The following is a 22,477-nucleotide window of genomic DNA, read 5'->3' on the forward strand; positions in this document are numbered from 1 at the left end:
GCTACAGGAGGGAGGGAAATAATGTAAACAATGAAAATGATAAACCCAGAGCCAGAGGTAACTTAATCATATTTACAAACACTGCTTGACAGCGATGTCATATCGGGTTGAATACCAATTACCATGACAAAATATGTCGGGTATAAAAACAAATATCAGGATGTCAGTGCTACGTTTTTCCTTTTTCAAAATAAGGACACAATCAGTGGCGAGCCGTGAGCTTTATACCTAGGCCCTCTGACCCCCACCCCTTCCCTCGAAAAAAAGAAAAAAAAATAGTTATTACGTCACAGCGTATACTTCAGCGGAATATCAAAACAACGGCCCAGGGTGCAAAACGCATCAATGACAGCGACCCTCTACCACACAAAACAACACCTGTGAACCCAATTTGTGTTCTTTGACATTGAAAAGGATATTGCATTGTGTTTGTTACTTTCGTTGCAGTTGTATGTCTTAAGTGTAATTTGGCATGCTTTTATTTTGAAGGCGAGTTCACGCTGTTGACAGGAAGTTGTTGTTGCTATGGAAACAAGAAAAGTTTCACAGCGGGCGGAACTTGTCATAAAGTCCGCGATAATAAAACCCACCCATTTAGAGGGAAGATATGATTGGTCAATTGTACTGTCATTTGACATTACTCTCTCGTTCAGTTACTATAGCGGGCAAGCTTCTTTCATGTAACTCTTCACATTCAAACAGAGACTGAACAGGCAGATTCGAAGGATTTATTTCTTTGGAAATGTTATTTTAAATACAATTAAATCAAGTTTTTTTTCGGTAAAACTAATGAAAAATATAACAAAAATAATATTAAAAAAATATATATTTAAAAAATATATATATTTTTAAAATGTTTTTAAATATTATTTTTTGGAATATCTTAGGCCCTCACAGAGGACCTAGAGGGCCCTGACGGCTCGCCACTGATTGACATTATTACCTTACATGACCCACCACTGAAGAGATATTTTCAAGGGTTATAATGTCATTACTGAACTATTGCTTTTTCAATCTCTACATTTTATGTATAATTCTGAGGATATGCTACCAGACCTTTATATGTAACTTGTCCTGAGTTAACCCTGATCCAGCAGGTTTGAATACTGTAGCTTCAATAAAACCTTGATCCAGCGTCAGACATTCATGTTTGAATCCCTTCAAAGTCCCTTTTAGAATCACCAAGTTTTAACAAAAAAAAACTCAGTAATTTCATCATACAGAGTTCCTGAACACTTATTCATCTATATTAATCCTGCCGATAGTTTGGTGAAAAACATCTATACCCTGCAGCCCTATAGAGCTGTCCCCAGATCAGATCTTCACTACATGAATATTGTGAGCAATATACTGAACAAAAATATAAACGCAACACTTTTGTTTTTGCTCCCATTTTTGATAAGCTGAAATCAAAGATCTAAGACATTTTCTATAACCACAAAAGGCCTATTTCTCTCAAATATTGTTCACAAATGTGTCTAAACCTGTGTTAGTGAGCACTTCTCTTTTGCCGAGATAATCTATCCACCTCAAAGGTGTGGCATATCAAGATGCTGATAGCATGATGATCGCACAGGTGTGCCTTAGGCTGGTCCCAATAAAAGGCCACTCTAAAATGTGGAATTTTATCACCACAGATGTCACAAGTTTTGAGGGAGCATGCAATTGGCAAGCTGACTGCAGGAATGTCCACCAGAGCTGTCCATGAATTGAATGTTAATTTCTCTACCATAAGCTGTCTCCAAATGCGTTCCAACTGGCTTCACAACCGCAGACCACGTGGTACCACACCAGCCAAGGACCTCCACATCCAGCATCTTCACCTGCAAGATCGTCTGAGACCGGCTAATCGGACAGCTGATGCAACAATCGGTTTGAATAACCGAATAATTTCTGCATAAACTGTCAGAAACCGTCTCATGGAAGCCCATCTGTATGCTGGTCGTCCTCACCGGGGTCTTGACCTGGCTGCAAGTCGTCCTCGTAACCGACTCCGGTGGGCAAATGCTCACCTACGATGGCATCTGGCACTTTGGAGAGGTGTTCTCTTCTCGGTGAATCCCAGTTTTCACTGTGCAGGGCAGATGGCAGACAGTGTCTATTTGTCCGTAGCTGTTTGTCCAGCAACTTCACACAGCCAACCTCCAGGACAAAGACATTCTTATGTACTTCAGGGATGATAGTATGGATGCAGATTTTTTTTTTTTGTGCAGTTTATTGTATTTTTAGGGAAATTTCATATCCATAAAAAGAAATGGTCTGACTCCAAACGAAATATTGTACATTTAGGAATAAGAAGGCAATCAAAACTAATTTGATATTTTAAAAATATTCGATCTGAAGTATCAAAATGTATTTTTCTTTCCTTTTTTCTTTTTTCTTTATTTACTGTATGTAATGTCTTGTTGCTTTGTATGTCTGCCCCTGGACTTTTTTGTATGTAAAATGTATGATGGTCATGATTGATATTGAATAGATGAATACAAAAATATATCCAAAAAAACAGTTGCGTCAAAAAAAACGTTAAAAAAACTTTGCACAGCCATTGAGGAGGAGCGGACCAACACACCACAGGCCACAATCAACAACCTGATCAACTCTATGCAACCATTACCCCCAACCCTAACCCCCCCATGTCTCTTTTCAAGATTAAACAGCACATTTTAGAGAGGCCTTTTATTGTGAGCAGCCTAAGGCACAGCTGTGCATAATCATGCTGTCTCATCTTGATTTGCCACACCTGTGAGGTGGATCGATTATCTCGACAAAAGAGAAGCGCTCACTAACACAGACTTACAGTAGACACATTTGTGAACAATATTTGAGAGGAATAGGCCTTCTGGTCATCGAAAAAGTCTTAGATCATCCATTTCATCTCATCAAAAATGGGAGCAAAAACAAAAGTGTTGCGTTTATATTTTTGTTTAGTGTAATTCTCAATAATAAAATAATTGCAATACCTGACCTATGGGAAATTGGAAATCAACATTAACACTATCAATCATCTTCAGTTCCTATAACTATTGCTCATATGATAAAGTTCCCTTTTATTGCCCATTTGGTTCATGGGGCCCTATTATGCTTTTTGGGGTTTTCCCTTTCCTGCAGTGTGTTATTTAGGTTTTTGTGCATGTAAATGGACTGCAATGGCTAAAATCCCAAAGTTCATGCCAGAGTGAGTTTCATGTAAACATGGCGCAGTGGGGGCACAAAAAAAAATATTGACCTGAAAATTAGCAAAATAGGCCCCTTTCAAATATCAACAAGATATCAGTCTGAAATGTATCTTGACAAAGCATTGTATATGTGACCTAGCAAAGAATGTTCTTCATAAAGATCCCCACCAGTAGACGTGGATGACACATGTAGATATATGCCTCAAATGTGGGTTGTCATAGTATGAAGCATGGGAGATAAGTTTCTAAGAAGAAGTGAGATTTGGTGTCAGGGGAGAAACCTGAGGTGTGGGAACACAAATTGTCAGGTTTGTAACGGTTATGCTGACAGAAGCAAATTGAATTCATGTGCTCCAGCTCTGCAACCTTTTAAGATCCTGAAACCATTCATAATGCATACAAGGAAACCTGCTTTTTAAACTGTCTGTCAAAAGGTTCTCGAATCAGAGGGCACAGTCTTTTTTAAGGTGTCTGACAGCGAAGCAGTTCGATGTATTTTTAATTGGATTTGAGAGAGGTATGGCAGAGAAGTTCCTGACTCAGGATGTGACCAAATGGATGAATACTTCCTTTTGTTCTGGGGTTGATCAGTATGCTGGCTAGACTTGCTTTAAAGCATTTTAAAAGGCTATTGTGTCACCCCGGCACTCTATCTCTTCTCATCACTGATGGAGTACCGATGATGCGTTGAGAGCATAAGCCCCCCTTAAGCTGCCCTGATTGGACCTATCACGCTCTGAAAAATACACGAGGTGATACCCACATTACTAATCTTTTTCACCACCTTTTAATGACACCACTCACTTAGCGACAGGTCTATTGTGGAAGCTCATCTTGGTCCTCAAAATGGAGAAAAACATTGATTCCCCCCTGTCTTTTAAATGAGACAAAATCCCCCACTGTCACCATTTACCCGCTGTTTTCGCTTTTGACCCGGAAAGCAGCAGTGGCAGATAAATGAGGCCACGGTTATCCATTCTGCATGCTGAGTTCAGAGGGAAAAAACTAAAGCGAGGCCGTGTGATATTAATGCCCATGTCACGGGGAAGGGAAAGACCAAGATGATAAACATTGAAATCCTCTCAGAAACATCAGAGCTGCTGCGTAATGAGGAATGAATAATATCTTTAGGGCACGGAAACATACTGTAACCCTCTAATGGGATATTTCCCATTTCGGCGTGAGCATTCAAATCATATTTCATCCTCGACACTTCCATACTGCCCGAGTCCTGCTGACTCCCAGGGGCAGATGTTTGCACAGCGACAGCCCTCGACAAGAATTGGGGACACAGGTTGCTCGACAAACACAGAAACACGCCCACACACACATTAAACCCTCGCACTGACGCTATAATGCCGTCATTTCATCCCTCCAGGATGTATGAAAATTAAAGAGGTTCATAGGTTGTTGTAGCAATTACCACCGACCCGCGGTTGCTTTATTCGCAGTGGCTTCCCGACAGCGAATGGATTCTAAACGCGTTGGCCTTTATCCACGCTCACCAGCCTATGGTAAATGATGTCCCCAGGAAGTGTTTTAATAACAGTTTTTTGCAGAGTTTACACCATGCTGCATAAGAAGCAGTGAGATGAATAAGTACGTCACCACCTGGGTTCTCGGTCATTCTGGTTAATAGGGTGTGATATAGTCACTGTATGACTGCAATAGTGGGCTCTGGTGGGAAGGGGGCCAGGTTACTGATTACATCTCCTCACATTTCAGCCTGTTTCAGTATTTTGCCCAGTTTCGCTTTCAAGAAATCAATGTACAGTAAATGTCTCCTGTAATATACAGAGGATATTTAATTAGGCAAGTCATTTTGAAATGTGTTTGCATAGCCTTTAATGGTTACTTTACATGTTATTTAAAGTACAATTTGATGTTATATTCACCTAAAAGGATTTATACAGCTCTGGAAAAGAATAAAGAGACCACTCCCAACAAATTGTTTCCGAACACGCTACATGTATGGCAGCCATTACATTCCAGTGTATGTTGAATTCCAACACAGATACACGTTGTCAGTAGTTTATAGAATCAAATATATATTTCTTTCATTTTACTCAAGCACATACCTATACAAATTAAAACCAGTGAAACTGATAATGCTGCAGTTGTCTCTTAATTTATTCCAGACCTGTATATAAATTGTATAATAATATATATGTATTTATTTATTTTATTGTGGAAACTATTCATAAACTCTTTCTATACTTCTGGTTTGCTTTAACCCCATTTTATTAAAAAAGTATTAATATTAATTGCCGCTTAAAAACAACTGACATAGCACACACTAATAATAATGTAACACCAGTATTAACAATTAGAATAAATTATAGTAGTTAGAAGATTTGAGATTTTTTTATTCACTAGCTGGCTTCACTCTATAAAAATAAATAAATGAGCTCCTTCAGTTTGTTTTTAAAGGATAACCCCATCCACCCGTTAACACAGTTATCAATGAACATTTCAAAAATAACACAAAGACTTTAATTATTGTCTTTTTGGGAAAAGTTGACAGGTTTCTTTTGTTCCTTGAAGTTTAAGTGCAACGAGGAGTTATTTCCATGTTGTTATCACATTAAATGGAAGTTATTAGTTTAACACTTCTTTTTAAGTATAACTTAGTCCTTCTCATTTTGCATTCACGCCATAAATAATGCTTTGTTTTAGTAATAGTCCACTGCTGTCTTTTGTCTCCATGAGGCAACTGTGTACACAAAACCACCATGTATTATTAAGATTATATTCTAAAATCTCCTCTTCAGTAGTTTCTGTTGAGGTAGGAGGGCCACTGCGGACTGAATGGTAGCTCAGAGTATATGTTCTTCACACAATGATAATCATCAACTTTCTTCCTATGATGCATAAACTCCCTGCTGCTTCTGGCTGTATTTTGTTTTATAGCGTTATATATTATAGTGACTGCCAACAGCCAGGAATAATACAATCAATTTGTCTCTCTCACCGGGGAATGAAGAAAAGATATTCTGTTTTCCTTGGTCTCTATTCCTCAGTTACTCTCTTTCTTGGCTTTTTCAAAGCTTCAAGTAAGATGAGCTCCATCATCCACAGTTGCTGAACGTATAAAAATATGAATTCCTAATCAATTTTGCGCCATTTCAATAATCATCATAACGTCTCAGCAGTATACCTCAGGAGGGAACGTTTGGCAACTTATCACTTGGGTTTCCACATTTGAAAACTGAATAATGAGAGAATAATTACTTTCTTGTGATAAATCCTCATCATGTTGCAGGATTTGCCTGTCTGTGTTTGTTTAACATTATCAAACTGCTCTTAATCCATTGATATTTCCACACTGTTGGTGGGAAACCAGCAGTGACATATTCAATATTTTTAATATGTTTTATCAGGATGACTAGCTTCAGTTTGCAAAGCTTCAATTTATTCTAAGGGAGGCACACAAGCTTTCCTGACTCCCTGTTTGTGAAAAACACATTTGTAAAAACAACAATAATTACTACTGTAAATACTAAAGCAAAAACTGCTTTTATTTCTTCTATAACTCTGAGAAATGCATTTTGGAACATAACCATATCCAAAGTTGTAAACACATCCATATTTAAGTTGAATATATGTTTTTAAATTGTATTTTCTCTAAAAAAATTCCTTTATTATTGTATCCATCAACTGAACAGTCTGAAATAATAACGTTGTAAAAACATTTAATTTTAGCAGGGGAAATAGACTTCCAGACCTCCTATAAAGAACACGGGCATTCAAATGTTGGAGCCCCTGCTGCATTATTTTGAATATTAATGGATCTGTATTTTTTTTTAGGCATTTCTAGGGCCCCCATGCATTTCCTTGCTTTGTATTGGTTTTAATTTCTATGTAACAGGTTTTTTTGTACCGCATTCCAGCAACAACACACCAAAACTGTTAGCTTTGTTAGCCATTGTAGCAAAAGATGTTGATAACAAACATGATGAACTACGCATTCTGCTGTATTGCAAAAACAAAGACTTTGGCGACACGTCCATGGAGAGAAGTTGGATAGTACAGCTTTTTGACTAATTTACAGAGACACAAATAAGACAGCAGTGCAAATAAAAAGTAGTAGGGCAGCCATCTTGGATTTTGAGTTGTTGGTGACTTTACCATTCGAAAATCTGTCCCGTTGATATTTCAGACTGGGAAGTCCAAACCTACTAAATCCCAATACTTCAATAAACGCACCATATGTTCAGAATTATTTAAAGGTGTAGGAAACCTAAAATGCAATGTCTCTATGTCTTTTCAGGTCTCTACGACCCTTCAGAGCACTTTGACATACTACAAGTCATTCACCCTTTGGGAACAGAATGTGTGCTATGACCTCATCACCTCATTCAAAAACTAGTCGTGCCGGTTGCTCTTGGAAACTTACATTCACACACATTCACACAGCCTTGGCCATGCCATTGGGAGCAATTCAGGGTTAAGTATCTTGACCAAGGATACAAAGACATGATGACTGCAAGGGCTGGGATCGAACTGACAACCCTCTGGTTGATACTCCCAAAGTCGCCCATAAGCAGAAACAGGGTTGCAGGAGGTTCTTGCCATGTTTTTTTTTATTTGTCTGTGATTTTGTAAAGCTTGAAACATCATATTTTTTGTGGCATCACCTCTGTCACTCATCAGTTCAATAACTGTGTTTTTGCCAGCAGAAATCCCTGCGAAGCATTCAGAAAGTGACACAGTTTAAGCCAGTGAACAGTAAAGACTACCATTACTTTTATAATCCCATACACTCTTGGGATGTCTTGGGAATGTCACAGGATATCCTAAAAAAAGTACAATGTGTTCTATGAAAATGTACAAATGAATTTGCGTAAAGCTTTGCAGTTCCAAGGTAAACAGGACGAATGATTTAACAACAACAACAGCAAGAAAATAAAATGTAAAAACTGATACAAGTTAGTTAGTTAGTTAGATGCTGCGTATCACAGTGCACTGAGATTTGTGACAAACTGTAAAGCATTAACCCATCACTGTACCCTGTCGCTAATTGTACGGAGGCTCAGTCACTGGTACATTTTTATATATAAAGCCATGTTAGGGAAACTTCCATCCTACATCTGCTCCCTGATCTCACGGCGAATTGTAAGTGGCTACTGCCTGAGATCGCATGCTGTGGTTTTATATAGGCCCAATCCCAAACCACTCCCTCGACCCTACCCCTCCGTGACGGAGTGAACTCCGTCTGTAGCCACACTCACAGCTCAACGAGGCTCCCTCCTGTCAGATGGAGGGAGTAAATACAGCGGCAAGCTTTGGAACAAACTCCCCTCTCTCCAGCAGAAACAGGAAATGCCGTAACTGTATGTAACAACGGTTTGAAATCAGCATCTCTTAGACAAAAAATGTAAATTAATAACTCAAATAAAACTCCAAACATCTTTCATTGTGTTACTTTTTCTGTAAAGCTCTTTTAGTTTTAAACCTGATGTTTATAAGCTTCTTAGTTTTTGCAACAGTCTGTAAATATACACAACTTTATAATAAAATGCACACATTTATCTTTTTCTAGACTAACCACAGGTATGATCCTAAGTTAAAAAAATATGAGGTTATCATGAGGTTGTTAACATCGCAGTTTATCAGTGGATGTTTGCTGGAACTACTTTTTAACAGCGTGTTTCCTGACGGACACACACAGCGTGACTCCGGTCAGGTAGAGACCGGTCTCAAGTCAGCACCGCTGCAGACTCGCTGTTTGAGGGCTTGATAGCCCACTCCCCCTCCACACCGCTCCACACTCGTTGGTTTGGAACAGCACTTAATGTGGCGGACCCTCCGCGCGAACTAGCAAACGGAGGGGTAGTGTGTAGGGGGCGGTTTGGGATTGGGCGTAAATGTGCCAACTGCTAGGACTGTCTTAGGGAAGATAGCATTTAGATGCGCAGCTCCACTGTCCTGGAATAGTCTGCAATTGAAATGGAAACTGAGCAATCTGGTGCCACTAAATGTTTTTAAAGCTCGGTTGGATGCTACTCAATCGGAAGCTGTTGGTACCTGTTCATGTGGATAGTTATGTAAATTGTAATCCCTGTAATGATGCTGTATGATGTCCATTTTGTTGTTCTGTTTATGTTTTTAATGTTTCATGTGGAACCTACTTGAGCAGGTCTCCCTTGAAAAAGAGATCAATGATCTCAATGGGATACAACCTGGATAAATAAAGGTTTGAAATGAAATGACAAACATGTGCAGTTCCAGTGCAATACAAAATAACCCTGAAGTTAATTTGAAACATTTTCGAAAAGTATTTTATATCATCATAAAAAGATGAGGAATTTCAATGTAGCTCTTGAAACTCAAAATATTGCCACTCTTTCAGCCAGAATTAAATGCACGAAGGACAATGCCCTCGACATCATAACAAACTTTATTCTTTTCAACCTCTCTTTATTTGTGTGGTCTTTTCAAAGTCTATATTGCTATCACTTTTTTCTTTGGTACGGGTGGCCAATGCCATTTTCAGTTTTTTCTATACAAAAGAAAAAACCCTCACTGTATAATTTATAACCTTGACACTATAACTTGGTTTAATTGAGCTGAACATTTGATGATGTTGTCGACAGTAAAATGGCCGGGCCCTGCAGCTTTAACATTCTTTCACAAATATTTGCCTATGTTATCAATTTGCCAAGAGATTTACCACAAGCCATGGCCCAGAGCAAGCCTTTTGACATTTGCCAGGATTGCCAGATGGCCTGATCATGTGTACCCGAGAACGCTGGATTATGCTGTGTCTGTGTCATGCTGCCTTGCATGCATGCATTAACACTAAATCATTAAGGGACGTAATAATTAAAATCTGGGAACCTGTAAAAGACCATTTATTGGAAAAACAAACATTCAACATGTGGTGACATCTTGGTAATCCACATAAAATATGTTTTGTGGTAAAATGCTTCTTTATATAAAGAAATGTTGGTCTTCGGGTTGAGGAAGCATATAGTATTAGAGAGAATTTCTCAGTTTCTCAAATAATATTAAAAGCATTAACATTGCCTTAATTTGTCTGGTTTCTCAGTAAAAGAGAGCACAAGGTCAGGCTCTTCTTTTTTTAAAACCTGGCTGGTCTCCAATCAACTGACTACTGTTCAGACATAAAAACAACAATACAAAATACATGAAAAATCTGAATATCACCTTGTTATAATAGCATAACACTTGACCAGATATTTTCAGTTTAGTATCCAAAATGTTTTCTAGCATAAAATATACCTACAAATATTTTCTACATTGCTAGGTTTGGCACCTTACAGGAATTCACTGTTTGAGAGAAGCATCAATCCTGGAGCTCTATTCCTGTGAGTAGTTAACAATTCACCATTAAGCTTACCAAACCATTTAACAATCATATTGGAGTCCATGAGTGTGTTCATACGTGGAACATTTCAAGATAATGAATGCCTGGAATAATCTGTATAACATTAAAGACCCTTGATTGTGTGTGTCGCTAATGGATTGTTGTCCTAATTTTTCTGCTAAGAGGCAAAAAGAAGAGGTACTGTATACAGCTGGAAAACTACTAATGGTGGGGAAAAAAGCACCTCCAGAAGAAATGTAAAAAACAATGTAAAAGGTTAGACTCTGGAATTGTAAGTTGCCTCCAAAAGTTGTCATCTGATTGACTTTTGTTGTAAACATAACATGCACAAGATTATACTAAAAGTATTAGTACCGTACTGTTTACAATTATATGAAATTGGGACACATAATCTGATTGTTAGTTTGTGTTAAAAGGAGCAGTTGAGGAGGTAAGTCTGCAGACACAAAAGTGAACAGCCATCAAAGTTTAGGCAGTACAAGGGATAGCAATATCTAGGACGTCTCCCACAATCTACAGGAAACGGCAAAGACACAAAACAGAAGTAAGAACAACTATTTTTCATTTAAAATATGTTTTTCTCAAGAATTACAGTTGATTTTGTGGCTGCACTTCTAAAGGACCACATGCCAATGGTCTGGACCATGACTTTAATGTTGTTGTCCAGTAAGAATAATTGTATAAACATACAATGAATATATTACAGAAAATATCAATGCATACTACACTAAACAGAAAATGTATACATTAAATAAAATTCTCTTCCCAATTTGGCAGGATTAATCTAACATGGGTTTTATTGCTAACTTTATTTTATTGTCTGCATTATGGGATTGATAGATGACACTTTTGGTGACAGGATTTCATTTGATTCTATTTGATGCACACCACATGTCTGCTCCTTTTTTCCCTGTCACATCTTTTCACGAGACCTTGACAGATCCTGTCTGGCTGTTACAGATTTTCTCCTCACACGTGCCTATATCTCATCAGTGAGCCTTGGATGTGCACGTTATCGGAACATTGCCATGAACTGGGGTGGATTGTATGATGTATGTAAAGGACCCAGAAAGCTACATAATGGTGAAATACAGACATGACATATTACTCGGTGAAAATGCACATTTATCCTCTCGTACAGACATGCACACTTTCACACTTCAGGTTCTACTGAAGTCAAGAGCGCTGTTCTAATCAACAACCACATAGTCAAACCCCCATAAGCACCACCTCGTCTCAGTAAAACTATAATTATTTCAAATTGATTGCTGCATAGGAGAACACACACTTTATATTAAACGAAAAGCCAATGTTATCTTTCACTCACATTTTTCCAAAATGCTCTTTGTTAAGTGAAGCACTGGAGACCCACCGATGTCAGCACGGGGAGAACAAATAGAACAAAGTGCCAGCGTTTATATTTTTTTTACTGTTTGGCGACAATGCTGGCTGCCGACAAAAACCCCGCTTTTAAACTAGGAAGCATATTACAGTGCGCCAATTGTTTTTGTTTTTTCTTTCTCTGTGCAGCAAAAATAATTACACATTTAGACAAAACTGATTTGCGATGATTTTAAGGAAGAGGGAGAGAGAGAAGCTTGGCATGATTGCACATTATTTGGCGTAATTACGCTTTAACTAGAGGATCTGTTTGTTCGCCCTGATGCAACAATGTGTTTTCGGTTGAATTTTGAAAAACAGATTTGTCACCTCTTTGTGAATAAAAGCACAAACAAAACAACAAACTCTGCCCTTGCCTTTCAGTGTTCTTATCCTTGCTAACAAGGCTGATGGAATATGTTTTGTTTTTTAATGCCAACAACAATGTTTGCTGATTGCTGATTAGGCTGCTGAGATTTTCACAGCACAAATGGAATTATCAACATGTTGTAAAATCATGACATTTCAACAAAACCCTTGGTGAAAGCTTTTCCTTTGCTTCTTTTTGAACAAAAACAAATGTCTTTGGATGCTCTTAGAGGCAAATAAAGAGCAGCCAGATCAAAACAATGTGTAGATCAAATCCTGCCCACAGCTAGGGGAGTAGTTCTCTTTTATCAGTACCAATGTGTCATATCCACCAAGGCTGTTTTTTGTCTCAACATAGAGCCTGTTAAGACCACTACCTTTCAACTTGGAAAATCACAGCGGGAGAGGTGTCCAGCTAGACAGGGGCCGGAGGTAATGCACAGTGAAGGGGACATTGCTGCGAGAGAATGGATTGTTTCCTCAGCATTAAAAGCTTAATGGACACAGAAAAAGTACCTTTGATGCCACAGCTGTGAAATATAGGACCGGACAGGGAGAGTGAATTGGAAATTGCCGGGGCTGAGAGGCACCAAGAAAAACTGCACATTTGGAAGAGAGCAATTAATGCTTTGTATAAACTATCTGACAATGTGTTGTATTTCTGAGAGGGTGACCTTCGTGTTTATGCTGCATCGTCAATCTGTTAGAAAATAAAACCTCACCATGTGATATTAATAATGTGCCCATCTTGTATTCATCGTCTCAGTCAGTCGGGAAAAAAGATGAGAAATTCATGAGAATTTTTTTTTGGAATGAGGCCAATATCAGATTCCACTGTGAATCGTTCACGGTGCTGGACTGACATGCTCTCAAAGAACAACAAAAAAAACGTTCAGCAATAAAAGCTATAGGCCACTCCACTGTCAGCGTTTATCGCTTAAATTGATAGTTGGTGTGCGGTGGAAGCCAGCTAAATCTGGAGCAGATGATAACGAGGATGAGGAGAGAAACATTTTTTATTTTTGGGAGCAATGGCTTTCGTAAGAGACGTAAAATGCATATGACTTACGATATGACCAAGGTCACATTTTAATAAATCAGACGTGTATCTCCATCTGATTATGATCATAAATAAGGATGGCCCATATCAGAATAGAATATATCCCAATTGTGCCACTGTTACGGTGTGTTCAGACAGTGTGGACCACGGTGTGGTCCGTCAAAGGTTCAAACCGATAAGATTTATCACATGAACAACAATCTTGTTTCATTTTCATTCTGACTTTACAAGTTTTTACGATTTGAATTTAACTTAAATCATAAAAATACAGAAACAATTTGACTCTATAAGCTCAATACAGCCATCTAGATATTTAGTTTGTATGTTAATACATTTTTTTTTTCTTCAAATTCTTGAATAGTTTAAATGCTCACTGGATTATGTTAATACAGAACATATTCTTTAGAATAATGATGTCAGATAATACCTTTATTATTTTATAATGGCATTGATGCATTATTGTCTTATAATTGTTGTTTTTTTAACTTAACATCCTTCAATTTTAAATAATAAAGTTGTCACCAGCTCTGTTGATGCAATCTCTCTTCACTGCTCGTAGCTCTTTAAAAAAGAGTTTCAAGAATCGACAACCGCTCCTTTGCCTGTCTAACTGATGGCGATGATAGTTAATGCACGACAGCATTCGTTTTCCACAGCGTCTCAGAAGGCAATATGCCAGTTGTTTTTATTATGTGTTATTCCCAAGTTAAGTGAATAATCACTGTTATGACTATAAATCTGGCATCCTGATTTGGCCGGATGTTGAAATCCACCATGTTTGGGCTCCTTTGTTCATTACCAGTGAGGCAGATTCAGAGCTTGTGACTACTTGCATTTATTAAAAGTTGTTTAAACTGTAAACTCCTGATGCAGGTTGATAAAGCAGACTGACCTTGGGAACGAGAATGAATCACTACTGCTGATGCTAAACATAAAATCCCCAGAGGAGCATGCTCAATGACGCTTAGTCTCAACAACGTGCATTTTGTGCTGACAAAGTAGTGCATTTACTGGAAATACATCTCATCACCCAAATACATTATTTTATGCAAAACATGCTTTTCTATGTACATAATTAATGATTTGTGCATTTATATAAAACAAGAAAGTGTATTTGCATACTATCTCCAGAGATACCATTTAAATGTATGGACATTTGATGTTAGACTGCTTGCTATTGCTTAAAATATCAAAATGTCACAAAAGGGTGGACATAGACTGTGAATAACCAACACTGATGGAGAAAGAAAAGTTCGTTTTGTGTCAATGCATCGATGCTACAAAGTGGGTGGCAGTTAAAGGGGACCATCCAATTCATGAAAACATAATGATATCAGTAAACATTTTGAAAGACGATACCATTTTCTTTTTGCCCCACAGTGAAATTTGATGAGCAGTGAATGGAACATGAGAAAACATAATTTCCTCCTATATCAAACTGTCAACAAATAGAGAACATTTACCTTGAGGCCAATATCATGTATAGTTTTAAATGAATGCAAAATGTAATTTAATACATACATAACATGAATGATTTATAAAGTCAATGGTAAAATGTTTTTTTTCCTTTTCAGATTTATCATAGTAAATATAATTCATCAGCTTAGCATTGTGCCAATTTCTAAATATGAGTCTGTACATTTGTATACACATCAGTTTGCAAATATAAGTTGATCACAAGCAAATGTAAACATTTGTATTTCAGTCTATTTATAGAGGCCTTCTTTTTTTTGGTTCTCCCTTTCCTGAAGTGTGTTATACAGGTTTTGTGCATGTAAATGGTCTGCAAAGGCTACAATCCCAAAGGTCCCTAGACTCTAGAGGGAGTTTCTCTCCCACACACTCCTCCCCTGCCTGAAACGTGATAGGCTAAGGGGCGGGACGTCTCTAAGCAGTTGACCAATCACAACAGAGCCGGCCAGTTATCCAATCAGAGCAGACTGGGCTCTGGTTTTAAACAGAGGGTGAAAAGAGTTGCAGCACAGGCAGTATGAGAAAAATAAAATACTTTATGATCATTAAAGCATGTTAACATGTCAGAGTAGAAGCACAACATACAAATATTAACCAAGAACATTTTATAATATGTCCTCTGATAAATATTTTGAAAGCAGTTCTAATTTGAGTTTTTTCATTAAAATAATGAAGGCAATCGCACAATCATATTTACATCAAATACAACTGCTATTGCATTTCAACTGGAGGAAACAGACTTGGAATACAAATAACTAGATGGGAACTAATTTATGAAGTGAAGCCATGAAAGTCCACTTACCAAGGCCAGTATCAATTGAATCATTAATCTGTACAACTACACATTCAATGCCTGACAAGTCAATAAATAACTGGTAAAGAGCAACGTTTAAAGTTGTAAAGATGCATCATGTCATTTGTAACTATGAGATATATGCTTGTGACAAACGCAGATAAAGAGTAACATTTGCACATAAAGAAACCAACACATATCACCACATCACTGACAGAGGGTTTGTACAGTCTGAAGGCTGCCAGAGTGAATGACCTCTATTTCATTCCCTGGAGTGGAGGAAATAAAAATGAGAATATTAAATTATGCATCAATGAGATGTGCAGTTAACAAACTGATTGGTACTAAGGACATTACATAACATGTTCTTCCACAGTTTTTGTATATCTTTGTCAGTTAAGAGTGAGACTACAGAGTCTTGAGGAATGTTCTATGAATTCATTCTCATCCTCCCCAGTTTAAAGACACCAGTTACTGTATATCACACAGTCAAACTGCACAACTTCACACAACAAGATAGGCATTAATTATCACAAAAACAAAGTGACGCTTATTGTGAAGCTTCAAGTAGGCTTGACCTAAAGGGAACAGTCAGAAAAAGTATGGAGGGTCAAACAGGACAAAACAAAATAATACTGACCCTTCCCCTAAAAGCAGTTTACCACGTTTTTCTTCTGGTGTTATTATGCAGGAGTTGCAGACTTACTTCAAATACATGTACACCACATTAAACACATTAAAGTTAATGGTCCGTGCACCTTTTATTTTTTCTTATCACTAGTGGCACTGTAGAGAATGACTTTTTTCCTGGCAAAAACATCAGTTGATGGCACTGCAGGGCAATTTAATTTAATCTGTAATAAAAAAACGAAGCTGGTGTAAACAATGCAGGGTAAAAAACATTCAAAACATTCACTCATTTAGTATACACACAAAGGATTTGGTGACAAAGGTAGACAAATTCAGCTTTTGTGTTTATGGTGAAAACACACAGTGTACTTTAATGAGTCTTGGTAAAAGTATCACATCTGTTTCTAGTGTTGCCATGGCTACAGGAAAAGTTGCTTGCTGTTTTAATTACACATAAGGTATGATGACAAACATTTACTTTAAAGATAATAAGAAATACAGTATAAGGTGGAAATGCCAATCTATAAACAGATAAAACATATGTAGGTCTTATCTTTTTTTCATTGTTATTATACTGTTGACGTTATGCTTAAGGAGGCAAACTAAAACATGTAATAGTTTCTGTTTATTGCATAATTATCATAACTTTCGAGGGTTTTTGTAGGGACATAATCAAAAAGATATGTTGTCATATGAACAGTAGGATATGGTTGGGTTGGATATTTGAATTAACTCTTTTTGACAGGTGAAAATCTGAAGAACAGGTGATAAAATGTTGTTTTCTCACTGCTGCTTTAAGTTGCACAGCTGCCTGTAGCGAACAGCAAAATATACGTTTCAGCTCAGGTAGAAACAGAATGATAACATAAAGACGGAAGGAAGAGATGCAGTTATGTGACGGATGAAGGTTAACAAAAAACTACTGTTCCAGAATCAGCAGGTTTGCACATCACAGGTACCGTATGGGGTACTTTTGTTTTGTGCCCCTAGTGAAATCCATATATATATATATGTGTTTAAATGCATCTGTTAAATTGAAACAAGAGTTTAATTGTAAGAGCTCTGAATGTGGTATTTGGCACAGAGTTGCAGTGTGTGGTGCTTAAAGTGTTCAATCACATCGCCCTCACCATCCTCTATGCAGAGGGACTTCTCAGTCTGATGAACCCCAATCTAAAGTAATCAAGCTTCTATTGGGAGTCATTCATTTAGCACTTAAGCACTTAACAGTGTCTTATAAATCATTCACACAACAACAGGTTTAGCTGTTGATAAGTTGGCCTATGGTATATTCCTTAAACCCTACATATGTGAATTTCTTATATACATCTGGTGTTATATGTGTTTATGTTCAAGCATATCTGGATTACTTCTGAATCAGTTGGGACGTTTGACCATTGGCTGCGTTACATTTTCATGTGCAAAAATCTGAGAAACCCAGTGAACATGGCATGACAGTACCTGGCTCGATTTTCCTTGTGTGATTGACACCACTCTTTTGTGCAGTGACCTGATGATTCTTCATGCTTTCATTGCTCTCCGTGCTGCTTTGATCCTGACAGCCTTCAGCTCTACAGGTGCAACTAGTATCTGAGGTGATCTGCCCCTGACTGGCTTCTCATCTGTTCTACTTTGACCTTGGACTCGGTTGTCTCACTCACGTGGACCACAATGGTCACAGCCCTTTGCTTTTAATCTCACCATGTCCTTATTGAGGCTTTTAGATTTGCTATCGACAGCAGACAGCCTCAGACTTTCTCTGGAGTGAATCCATTTTTAGAGAGGACAAGGAAAGAATGGGGGAAGAAATCGTCCAGATGTGCAAAGCTGATACAGGCTGATTCACACAGGCTCTACGCTGTAATTGCTGTCAAAGGTGACTCTACCAAATATTGACTTGTGGGGGTTGAATGAAGAATGACTGTTAATATTAAATTAACTTATAATGAAAGAGTTGTGCTTTTGTAAAAAATTGCCATAAAGTGAAATGAAAAGTGAAATGTACTTTCTGATATTGCAGTCATCTCTCCTACTAAATGTAATTGGGAAGCACAACTCAACGGCATTGTCAATTACATTTCAAAGGAAATGCATTTTTAAAATGTTGTACATTTTAATAAATTATAAAAATGTTGAGACAACAAAGCTATATGGTTCAGTTAGACGATGGGGCTTAGATTTACATTATTACTTTTATTACGTTGATTAAGTTACAGGGACATATTCTATTACAAGGACAGGGTTGATCCCATCACAACAAAATATATATATATATATCTGCCTCAAAAGGAGACCAAGGCCTGTAAATGACAAGGGTCTGGATTCAACAAAACAAACTTAATGTGAGTGCTATTTCCTGTTAATAAACTTGTATATCAATGTTGCAATTAGCATATATCATTGAACTGGTTTTCCGGGCATTCACAATGAATTACATCCTCATAAAAATGTACAGATACAAAAAAATCAGCACCGTATGACACCAAAAATGTGAAGGCAATCAGTTATTAACCTTTTATTAACCTATACCTTTTTTAAGTCATTGGTTTAACAACATTGATAAAATGGTGTTAACTTTTCTATCCACCTTTCCCTGGCTACTCTTGCCAGAAACGCTAAAAGCTGTAGCTCCATTTGTGTTGGATGAAAAGTGTCCTCTGCTTGCTTTTTTACAACCCTAAAGTAATCAGTGTGCATTAGGAAAGCCAGAAGATTTCCTGCCAGTCACGCACAATGTAAAATGCAGAAGCCAGGAGAGGCTGCTAATCCTGTCGCCAATAGACTCATTTATTTATGGCAATGATTAGATTGTCTCAAAAATAATGGGGTTATGACTTATTGATGGGTGGCATGGTGGCTCAGTGGTTAGTAGCCTCACATCAAGCTTCTAACCTGATTATGACCTTTTTGTTTGGAGTTAGCTTTTTCCTGTGTTCACATGTGTTTCCTGCCACATGCAAGTCAGCTGGGTTGACACTCCAAATAGCTCAAGGGGTGAAATGTGATGAGTATGTTAATACAGGTGTTTAGACTGCCATTTCCCGAATGCACGCTTGGATAGGCCCATGCCCTCCCCTCCACATGACCCTGTAAATAAAGAGCTGCTCAGAGGATTGAACAAAAATGATTTCAGGTTAATTGTAAAGGAACCATCTGCCTACATCTGAGGGCCAAGGCCACCTGGAGGTAAGTATGAATGAAAACAACAGAAATTAGAGAAAAAAGTGCGAAATCAAAACAACATTTTCAGAATTTTTAAAATGTTTAAAGACAAGCTTGATTTTCTTCACTAATGTATGTAACGGGATCTTTATAACAATTATGATGAGTTGTGAAACTGCTGATTGCTGATTTCCCTTCATAAGTTCAAAGTTTGTTTGCACACCTTCACTATATTTAGACAAAATAAAAACTGGCTTTGCCAATTTTAAAGTATGTTAAATCTGTATTATTTGACTTTTGGCAACAAGGGGGCAGAATAAAAACAATAGAATCTGATGAGACAATGGAAACTAGTTTCATTTAATTGGTATTGGTTAAACATTTATTTAAAGTCAGCAGTCACAACGAGTACTACTTTTATAGTGTTTGACCCAAAGAACGATAATTAACGCAAACATAATGAAAGTGCAAGTAAAACCAAAAAAACATGTTAGACTAGTGAAACTAATCAACAAAGCAACTATATTTCCCTCACATTTTTAAGGAGACAGGGTTCATAAACTCAGTTTAAAAAGTAATTGTCAGTTTATTCCTATAAACTATGTGTTTTTCAACAGCAAGTTTGTTAAAAGATAAACACTTTTAACAAACTTGCTGACATGTTTGGAAAAAGGTTTGTATCCAAATCATCAATATCTGATCCAGCTGCAGAAAAACAAGATGCCTTTTAGAAATGCACTTGACTCTCTCTTGGATTATGGAACATATTTTTCTACATTATACCTGAACAATGTATTATTTCCTACAAGATACAAGTAAAAGAAGTTGTTCAGTCTCAGTCACTCGCTGAAGAGTATGTGCTATTCCTTCACTGAACACATGCTTTACAAAATCCGGTTTGTCTTCTTATTTTACAATAAGAACAACAATGATGAAAAAGCATCTGGCATTCCCCGAATAGCCAGAATGTAAAGATGTCTGGCATCTTTTTGTTGTTTGAGCATAAGAAAAAGCCAGACAAGTATTGTCGTAAAAAATCACATCAGCAACAGAGTGATACAGATCGAGAGTGACAAAGATGGAGACGGTAAAATAGAAAGAGCAAAAGGACATAGAAATAGATTGAAAATATTGCAGAAATACACAGAGGTGCAAACATTTGCAGAATAGAAAATAAATGTGTTTTGTGCATGTGAGATAGAGGGCATTTTGCATTTTTCTTCAGCTACTACTGGCAATGATGAACTTTTGTATGACTCTCTCTTTGCCAATGTGGAATTCTCCTTTTAGAAAGGTTGTTTTAACTTTGTCCAAGTCAGTTAGCTGGCCCAAGTTGGCAAAGGATCAAATACTTTTGTTACAAGTTACACAATCACACAAATGTTAGAAAGAAAAACACTGACTTGCTCTTCCACCTTTATTAACATGGTTAATAAGTGCAGAGAGAGTTTTGTGAAGTTAGAGACATACTCACATGCAGGACAATCCATTTTGCTACACTATGGAAGAAGCTTTCTAAAAATATTAAATATGTATACAGCAGTAGAGAGAAAGCCCTGCTGAGCTTATACCAGCGACGTGCAGTCAGGGGAGGCAGGGGAGGCAGAGCCTCACCTGTCATACTCCAATGTAACGGAAAAACAACTAAAGAAAAACGAAATAGTAATAATAATAAAATGTCTCCACTGATCTGTGTTGTAAGTGTGATTTATGTATGATTCCAATCGCTTTTTATAGTCAAAATCAGCAAATTTGCCGAGCTCCGCTACGGGAGCGATGGGAAGTGAGGCAGGGACGAGCTCTGCCTCTCGTAAGCCCACAGTAACTTGCTGGAGCACGGGCACTAATTTAGCGCGGGCACTTATTTTGTGAGCGCGCTCAAGCCAGTTACTGTGGGGTAAGGTGAGGCACAGATGAGATCTGCCTCACCTCAGAATGCGTCACCCTACAGAAACTGGCTGGAAAGCGGGCCCTAAGCGCATGCCTGTTACCATCTCACTGTAGGTCACCAATGTAATGTTTGTAGATCCCTTTATTACATTTATCCTCGCCATCCATAGTCTCTAAATAACTTATTTCACGTATATATGATATTTAGGCCCGCTGGTCTCATCATACAACGGCAATGAAAAAAGCACCAGGGGAGGCAGCCATAACCTCTGCCGCACTGAAGGGGGCGCACGTGAGCCCACAGGTTCTTGTTGCTACTGTAATTCTACGCAAACCACAAACTAGACTTTTGAAACTACAGGAAGATAAGGAGGACTTTTACAAAAAAGTAATAGAGATTGTTGTCCAGAAGGATAGCATGGACTTCATCTTCAAGTCAAGGTAAGACCACATTTGTAATGAAAATGGGATCTTACTAAGAAAGAACAATCCAATATTTAGATTTTGGGTATCCTTTTGTTGAACGGTCTGTTTAAAATGAATCGAAGCATCAGACTAAAAAAGCTTTTGAAAATAACCGAATATTTCGATTAAGGTCAAAATATAATATTTGTAAATCTGACTCAGTGAGTCAGTGCCTCACCAGCCATGAACCTCACCGCATGTCACTGGCTTATACATAGTATTTATCATTTTCAAGTTATGAACGGCTGGGGAAATAACCCGCATGGTTATAGTTTCAGGCGTATTTCTAAATTCCAGCTGATCAAGGCTAACCCTTCGCTGGGTGAGGGCTAGCTTTAACATTACAGCAGACATTACATGATGGTGATCTTCTCATAAAAATAAACACACCAATTGTATTTTCCAAATATCACGCTATTGCAAAAATCAAGCCTAACCTTCTCTTTTGTGTCCCCAAAAGTGGGTCCCAATGATGTGACAATGTAAATAGTGTGTCCCCACAATGTAATAAAAACAAGTTCACACACAATGACACACAAAGCAACATGATTTCCCGGACCATATAATAAAGTAAAACACGACCTGCAGCCATAAGTGTTAAAACAGTGATACGAGCTGTTTAACAAAAACATCCACCCCTAAATTAAAATAACTTGCAGTGCATAGCCATACAATATAATCAGTCAAACATGTGATGAGTTTGATCCAAGGTAATAGAAAATACAAAT

Source organism: Trematomus bernacchii, unplaced genomic scaffold, assembly GCF_902827165.1.
Source record: "Trematomus bernacchii unplaced genomic scaffold, fTreBer1.1, whole genome shotgun sequence".
Taxonomy (NCBI): Eukaryota; Metazoa; Chordata; class Actinopteri; order Perciformes; family Nototheniidae; genus Trematomus; species Trematomus bernacchii.